Here is an 8516-nt window from a genome sequence, read left to right as displayed (position 1 = left end):
TTTTAATTCAACTATAAATTTGGACAGATCCAATTGGCCTAAAACTTTTTTTGTGCAACCTTATAGTGTTGACTACGATTTGTGAGAAAAGTTTCACCTTTAACAAAAATATTTTGATAGCTGGAATAATAGGAAACAACAAAGCAAATCAGAAATAGAATATATAAAAGGAAGAAGTCAAAAGGGATATTATGCTACTGGACGGAACTAGCACAGTGTGAGGCCCAGCCCACCACCACCGTTATCCCCCACCTCCTGTTCAGGGGGGGATCGTGGCGTTCATCCCTCGGCGCCATGGCCGGTGGTGCGCACGTGTCAGCCATCCCGTGGCCCCCGTGATGGATAAGGGCAACCCCGGCACCCCTTCCCCGAAACCCTAATCCCCTTTTCCCATCTCGCTCACTCGCTCTCTCGATCCGGAGCTCGCACCCGAGAGGAGCCATCGCCGCCGCTCACCATTGCCGTGGCCACTAGCCAAGACTCGTCGTCCCGAGGAGTCCATGAGGACCCTCGTCGTCATTGACTTCACCTGCGCCCACTAGATGGACCCAAGCCGCCACAATCGTCGATCCTCTCCGCCAGTCGTCCGCCCCATTCATCGTCGTCGATCCTTTGCCTCCCCACCTCCGTCGAGCTCGTCATCCACATCAATGTGAGCTCCGCCACTTCCCCGTTTATTCCCGAGCTCGGATTCGAGCTTGAGCTCCCTCACCGTCGCATTTGTAGTTGTCGTTGCTGTCGCGACCGAAGCCGCCGTCACCCTCCGCCCACGCACATGGCCGCTGTCGCCCGGGCGCTCCCCTGTACACCCCCACGCAGCCTCCCTGGCCGCGCTCCTCACAGCCGCCCACGCCTTCGCGCACCCCCTCCTGCCTTGGCCGCTCGCTGGCCGCGCCACCTACAGCCGCCCCTGCCACGCGCCCTAGCCGACGGACGCCTCGCGTGCTCGCTCGCCCGCGCGCCTTCGTTCTGCGGCGCGAGCACCGCCCGCCCTTGTGAACCGCTGCAACATGCTCCTGCGCTGGCCGCTGCTTGGTACTGCTTCATTCTGCTATGCGTCTATTGCCTGCTGCTCCTGCTATTCCAAGCCGCCGTTGCTACTCACTGCCTACATGTTGCCTGCTGCGTTGCGTCACTGCTGGTTGTGGTCGGCCGCCGGCGCCTGTATGCGTACACTTGTGCCCAAGCACGGCGATGGCAAGCTGTGCTCTGCCTAGTAAGGCCGGCCTATCTAATTAGTTAGTACTAATTAGGGTAGTTTGGTTAGTTGACTATTTTTTAGTCTAATGGGCCTATGGCAAGTGGGACCTTTCACTTAAATAGCATGTTAAATCAATTCTAAGTCAATGTATCAATGATAACTTGGCCCCATCTGCAGTTTGACCAGTCTGTTGACTGGACTGTTGACTCAGTCAACGGGCCCTCTGGGCCCACTGCCAGCCTCATGTGAAAAGGTGTGGGTACACTTTCGGGTACCCGTAACATTTAGGTATTAAAATAATTTTCGAATTAAAATAAATCTATAATTCTAGAAAATCAATAAAACTTAGAAAAATCATATAAAATAATCTATATCTCACATGAAAATATTTTGTACATGAAAGTTGCTCAGAACGACGAGACGAATCCGAATACACAGCCCGTTCGTCCGCCACGCGTCCCTAATATAGCGAACATGCAACAATCCACCTCCGGTCCGTTTTTCCGAGAACATGAAACACCGCGAATACTTTCCCGGATGTTTCTCCCCTTTGCCGGTGTCACCTAGTACTGCGTTAGGTCACCTCTAGCACCACGTATTGTCATGTTATGTTTAGTGATGCTTTGATTGCTTTGTTATTTATTGTGTTGCCCCTCCGTTACTTCTTTCCGGTAGACCCTGAGACCGCTCCCGGTACCCCTGTGATCGACTACATCGACGACGAACCCTTCTTGCCAAAGCAACCAGGCAAGCCCCCCCTTGATCACCAGATATCGCCTATTTTTCTCTCTACTGCTTGCATTAGAGTAGTGTAGCATGTTACTGATTTCGGTTAATCCTATTCTGATGCATAGCCTGTGATTGTTGCTACAGTTCTTACCCTTACCTGCAATCCTAAATGTTTAGTATAGGATGCTAGTATTCCATCAGCGGTCCTACATTCTTGTCCGTTTACTAGGCTATATTATAGGGCCGTGGTCACCTCGGGAGGTGATCACGGGTATATACATACTACACTATTATACATGATACATGGTGGTGACTGAAGTCGGGTCGGCTCATAGAGTACCCGCAAGTGATTTAGATGTGGGGGCTGAAAGGACAGGTGGTTCCACCCCGGTAGTGGTGGACCTGGTTTCCTGACAGCCCCCGACTGTTACTTTGTGGTGGAAGACAGGGCAGGTTGAAACTACTTAGGAGAGAGGTGGGCTTGGCCCTGGTCGGCGTTCGCGGTTACTTCAAAATAACACGCTTAACGAGATCTTGGTATTTGATCTGAGTCTGGCCACTAGCCAATACACACTAACCAACTACACGGGAACAGTTATGGGCACTCGACATCGTGGTATCAGCTGAAGCCTTCGTGACGTCAGCGATTGAGCGGCACGCGCCGGATTGGACTGGAACACCTGCTCTTGTATTAGGGAAGCTAGGTCTGTTTCCGGCCGCCCTCGCAATGTGAAGGTGTGCAATGGGCGATGGGCCCAGACCCCTGCGCCATAGGATTTAGACCGGCATGCTGACCTCTCTGTTGTGCCTAGGTGGGGTTGCGACGTGTTAATCTTCCAACGTCGGGCATGACCCAGAAAAGTGTGTCCGGCCAAAGGGGATCGAGCGTGTTGGAAAATGTGGTGCACCCCTGCAGGGAAGTTTATCTATTCGAATAACCGTGTTCCTCGGTAAAAGGACGACCTGGAGTTGTACCTTGACCTTATGACAACTAGAACCGGATACTTAACAAAATACACCCTTCCAAGTGCCTGATACAACCCGGTGATCGCTCTCTCACAGGGTGACGAGGAGAGGATCACCGGGTAGGATTATGCTATGCGATCACACTTGGTTAACTTACCATCTACTCTCTTCTACTGCTTCAAGATGGAGGCTGCCAGAAGCATAGTCTTCGATAGGACTAGCTATCCTCCTCTTATTCTGGCATTCTGCAGTTCAGTCCACTGATACTGCCCTTTTCATTGATACCAATGCATATGTAGTGTAGATCCTTACTTGCGAGTACTTTGGACGAGTACTCACGGTTGCTTTGCTTCCCTTTTTCCCCCTTTCTATACTTGGTTGTTGTGGCCAGACGTTGGAGCCCAAGAACCAAACGCCACCGTCGACGACGACTCCTACTACACTGGAGGTGTCTACTACTACGTGTAGGCCGCTGACGACGACCAGGAGTAGTTTAGGAGGATCCCAGGCAGGAGGCATGCGCCTCTTTCAATCTGTATCCCAGTTTGTGCTAGCCTTCTTAAGGCAAACTCGTTTAACTTAGGTCTATACTTAGATATTGTTGCTTTCGCTGACTCGTCTACGATCGAGCTCTTGTATTCAAGCCCTCGAGGCCACTGGCATGTAATATGATGCTTGTATGACTTATTTTATTTGTAGAGTTGTGTTGTGGTATCTTCCCGTGAGTCCCTGATCTTGATCGTACACATTTGCGTGTATGATTAGTGTATGATTGAATCGGGGGCGTCACAATACTAGGAATCAAACCCTGACAAAACTAACTCGATTACATGGTAAATCTCATCCAACCCATCACCGTCCAGCAAGCCTACGATGGAATTACTCACGCACGATGGTGAGTATCATGAAATTGGTGATGGAGGAAGGTTGATGATGTTGATGGTGACAGATTCCCTCTCCGGAGCCCCGAACGGACTCCAGATCAGCCCTCCCAGGGGGGGCGTGCCCTGCACCCTCGTGGACAGTGTGTGGGCCCCCTGATGCTGATTCTTTTGCCAGTATTTTTTATTTATTTCAAAACGTGTCTCCGTGGATTTTCAGGTCATTCCGAGAACTTTTATTTCTGCAGAAAAATAACACCATGGCCATTCTCCTGAAAACAATATCAGTCCGGGTTAGTTTCATTCAAATCATGCAAGTTTGAGTCCAAAACAAGGGCAAAAGTGTTTGGAAAAGTAGATACGTTGGAGACGTATCACTGCACCTAGTCCATCGCAAGCCCACCTATACCGGGCGCCACTTGGTAGACTAGTAGCACTACCTACAAACACCATAAACTAGTTGCAACTCCTGGACAGAGATCGAGACGATTAATAAGCCGAGAGGGGTCGAGTTACCGAAACCCAATGTGTGATACTAACTATCTTGGATCACAGACACAGAATTCAGTTCCTGAGGACGGTCCCAATGAGACAACCCACCATGTACTCCTACATGGCCTCTCATCGCTACCTTTACCAAATCATGTTCACACACTTAGCTCTCACACTGTAGGACATGTTCACACCATTCCAATTCATCCCAGATGAATCAGAACTGACACAACTCTAAGCATAGCAGGCATAAGAAGCAAGCATGAATGAGTAGGCACATCATGGCTCAAACAACTCCTATCCATTGATAAGGACATTAATACCATTGTTACATCCACAGCCCTTGCTGCTATACATACTGGACCAATTACTAGAGCTCACGCACGCCAATTAAATTATCAGGTACTTTCGTTTCTTCGTAATGATTCTAATGTTCATGAGAATATGATGCTGCCTAAATTGGATACATTTGTTTTGCTTACAAATGAAGGGCCTGGCATGGATAAGAGGGATGAACATTGGAGGAAGACCAAGCTTGGAGATGATAGCATGCGCAAAGGGATCAAGAACAGAGTTACAAGTGATGATATCAGGACTTTGAAGCCACCATAAGGAGTGCATGAAGCCTTGGAGAAAATATACAAGATGTCACTTCATAAATTTTTTCCAGAGGTTATTCTAGGTGCTGTGTCACCTTATTATTGGGTCAGGCCCATGTATTTTCGAAATACTTAAGTATAGGATGTTTTTAGAGTCCGTATGTGTGGGTAAACAAGAATTAGGGTTGGTTTCAGACCCCTCTTCCAAGGGACATGAAATTCCCCCCTCTTCCTCCATATATACAGCCCTTAGGGCATCGTTTATACTTTGGATTTTGTTTAGATTAAAAGTTTGCCATAGCTGCAACTTCGCGTACTTCGTTTGTGTTCAACGAGCAGACAAAGACATCACATAACCCCACCTTGATCAATAAAGCTTTCATCTTATATTCGCAATATCCAGATTGCAATCTGAGTTTCTTGCATGTTCATCGTTTGCTTGGAGGAAGTAGACCTTCGTGGCCAGGTTGATCGTGCCCCGGTGTGGTCACTAACCTCTCGGAGTTGGTTTAGCGATTGATAAGGCGCGAGGTCCTTGCACATTCGTAGTCGGATCGTCAAAGTCGACTTCCACCAAAGCGATATCCATCATCTCATCGAAAGACGGGACACCTTTACCTCTATCAAGTGGTATCAGATTTTCAGGTTGCGTGGTGAGATTTTACAGTTTTTCGTAGTTTAGATCGAGTCTGTTCTTCATACCTACATTCCACAAAAAAGCCAAAAAAAATTTAGAGTTAGGTCATCATATCCGAACCAATCTGGGCCTTTGCATAGTCTTTTTAGAGTTTTGCTTTGTTGAATTTGCGGTTGCATTGTCGTGTCGAGTTACTAGTCTTAGCGTCTAGTCCCTTAGAGTTTCGAGTTCTGTTCACTGGTTGTCACGCTGCCGCCGCACCATCATCACCATCATTGCCATATACAACCACCAATCCAAGTCCACATATACCATCGCTGCTGCCATATACAACCACCAATCCGAGTCAACATATACCATCGCCATATACAACCATCAATCCGAGTCCACATATACCATCGCCATATACCACCACCAATCCGAGTCCATATACCATTGCCATATACAACCACCAGTCCGAGTTTCACCAGATTCATCTCCGCCACCAGTCCTGGTCGAGTCCAGTATTTGTTGCTTTGTTTTTGAGTTTCAGATCACGCAATACTTCGAGTCGTGACCAAGTTGGACTCCCCAACTTCGGTGCTACCCGCAGTAGAAAAATAGTTCCAAACTCAAAAAAAGAGGAAAAAAGTGCAAAAAAAGCAAAAAAGGAAAAAAAATCAGAGAGTGCTCCTCCCTTGTTTACGTGCCGTGCCGTGATTTTGTTCGTGTTCTAGGCTTGCATCTATAGTACGGTCTTGCCTAGGACCAGCATAGTACCGTCGTTGAGCGTTTATTCAACTTTGCATCTCTGAATTGATTATTGCTGACCCTTTTTGCTACCATATCATAAGCCTTCCTAACTCCACATACATCTACGTCATGCGTTTGACTCTCCCTGGCAATCATTCTATCCAAGCTTTTGAGAGTTTTGACTACAACGGTTGCCGATCACCACCTGCTGCTTGGTAAGAACTGGTAAGATATTGAGATTCGCTTGACGGATTTGTGACGCCCCACCACCACCATTTTCTAGTAGTCTGTAGGATCATATTCTTGTGTGTTTCTACAGCTGCTAACCATGGCAGGATCACAAGTCGATGAGACTGACTCAGAGAACATGATGAATAAGGAGTTGCATGATAAATTTCAGCAAATGATGAGTGAACAGGTGCAAGATGTGCTGATTTTTTTTGAAGAGGCCATGGATAAGATAACTGGCTTTGAGAAGACATTCGAAACAAATCTCGATAACAAATTTAATGAACTTCTTGCGCGTCTTCCACAACCACCACCGGCTGCACCTGCCGCACCTCTGCAGCAGCAGCAGCAGCAACAACAACAACAACAACAACAACAACAACAACAACAACGACTACCTCCACGTCGCGAAACAGCCCTCCGCTGAGCGAGCCGTGTTCCTCTTGAGCCTGGACAAACTGTTGGTGCTGCTGTTGATACTTCTGTGGCTCCTGCTGCTGATGCGGAGGAGGATGATTATGCAGGAGATTACGAGGATGAGGTTGATCAAAATCAGAACTACGTGCAACCACCAGCACCACAACCACCAGGTCGTCCACATGCAAATAATGGCAACGGTAGGGCTCCCCCTCAGGTACAAGTTCATGACCATCTCCCTAAACTGAAATTGAATATTCCACCATTTGAGGGTAGATATGTTCTTGATATATATCTTACTTGGGAGTTAGAAACTAAATAATGTTTTACATGTTTAGATTATCCCAAGGAGAGACGTGTTGCTGCTGCACTATGTGCTTTCACTAGTTTTGCTTGTGTGTGGTGGTCTGAACATCGTAGATTATATCCGAATAATATTCCAACTACTTGGGCTGCTTTGAGAACTGCTACGCGTACTCGGTGGGTTCCACCATATTATCAACGTGAATTACTTCAAAAATTGCAGCGTTTAAGACAAGGAAAAAATTCTGTAGAGAAATATTATCTGGAATTCCAAACTGGCATGATTAGATGTGGTATTATAGAGGATAATGAAGCTATGCTTGCATGTTTTATGGGTGGATTAAATATAGAGAGATTCCGGCCATTCTAGAGTATAAGGAGTATAATAATATCACTCGTTTATTCCATCTTGCTTGTAAAGCTGAATGTGAAGTGCAGGATCGACAGGAATTGGCATGAACTAACTATTCTACAGGTCGATCTTCATCATGGACACCACAAGCAACCTCTACTTCCACTGCACCAGCACCTCCATTAGTTGCCACCTCCAGCCGTGATACAAGAAAGCAGGCACAACCACCACTATCTGCCAAGAGCACACCCGCCGGGCCTGCACAGAGCTCTTCTTCTTCCATGGTATCAACAGGGCACACAAGTGATATTATTTATCATCGTTGTAAGGGAAGAGGTCATTATGCAAGAGAATGCAAATCTGAGAGTGTGATGATTGCTACTGAGGATGGTGGGTATGAGTCCGATAGTGACTATGCCGAGGAGACTTTGGCCCTTATTACACGTGAAGAACACGGTGGAGATGATTCTGATCATGAGATGCAATACATGGATCCTGAAGATGCTGACAAGTATGAATGTTTAGTTGCTCAACGTGTTTTGAGTGTGCAGGTTACACAAGCTAAGCAAAATTAGAGGCATAATTTGTTCCATACAAAGGTAGTTGTGAAGGAACGTTCTGTTCATGTCATCATAGATGGAGGGAGCTACAACAACTTGGCTAGCATGGAGATGGTGGAGAAGCTATCTCTCACCATAAGACCACATCCACATCCTTACAACATCCAATGGTTCAATAACAACGGCAAGGTTAAGGTAACACGTACGGTTCGTCTGCATTTTAGTATCTCTACATATGTTGATTATGTTGATTGTGATGTGGTACCTATGAAATCATGTTCCTTATTACTTGGTAGACCATGGCAATTTGATAAAAAAATTGACACCATGGTAGAAATAATCAGTATACTCTTGTTCATAAGGACAAAAATATTAATTTGCTTATTATGACTCCCGATTCCATTTTGAAAGATGATATT

The 8516-nt window shown here is 46.7% G+C and overlaps 1 long non-coding RNA gene across 1 annotated transcript; it reads left to right on the top strand.

The window, feature by feature from the left end:
• The first annotated feature begins 369 nt into the window (after positions 1–369).
• On the top strand, positions 370–5264 carry LOC147959759 (uncharacterized). The gene is made up of 2 exons (XR_015611426.1): positions 370–652; positions 1877–5264. It is a non-coding gene; the product is annotated as an uncharacterized LOC147959759 (long non-coding RNA).
• The last annotated feature ends 3252 nt before the right edge of the window (positions 5265–8516 follow it).

Source organism: Triticum urartu, chromosome 7A, assembly GCF_056163025.1.
Source record: "Triticum urartu cultivar PI428250 chromosome 7A, HENAU_Tu73, whole genome shotgun sequence".
In the NCBI taxonomy this organism is placed as follows: Eukaryota; Viridiplantae; Streptophyta; class Magnoliopsida; order Poales; family Poaceae; genus Triticum; species Triticum urartu.
This window is presented reverse-complemented; position numbering and strand designations above follow the sequence as displayed.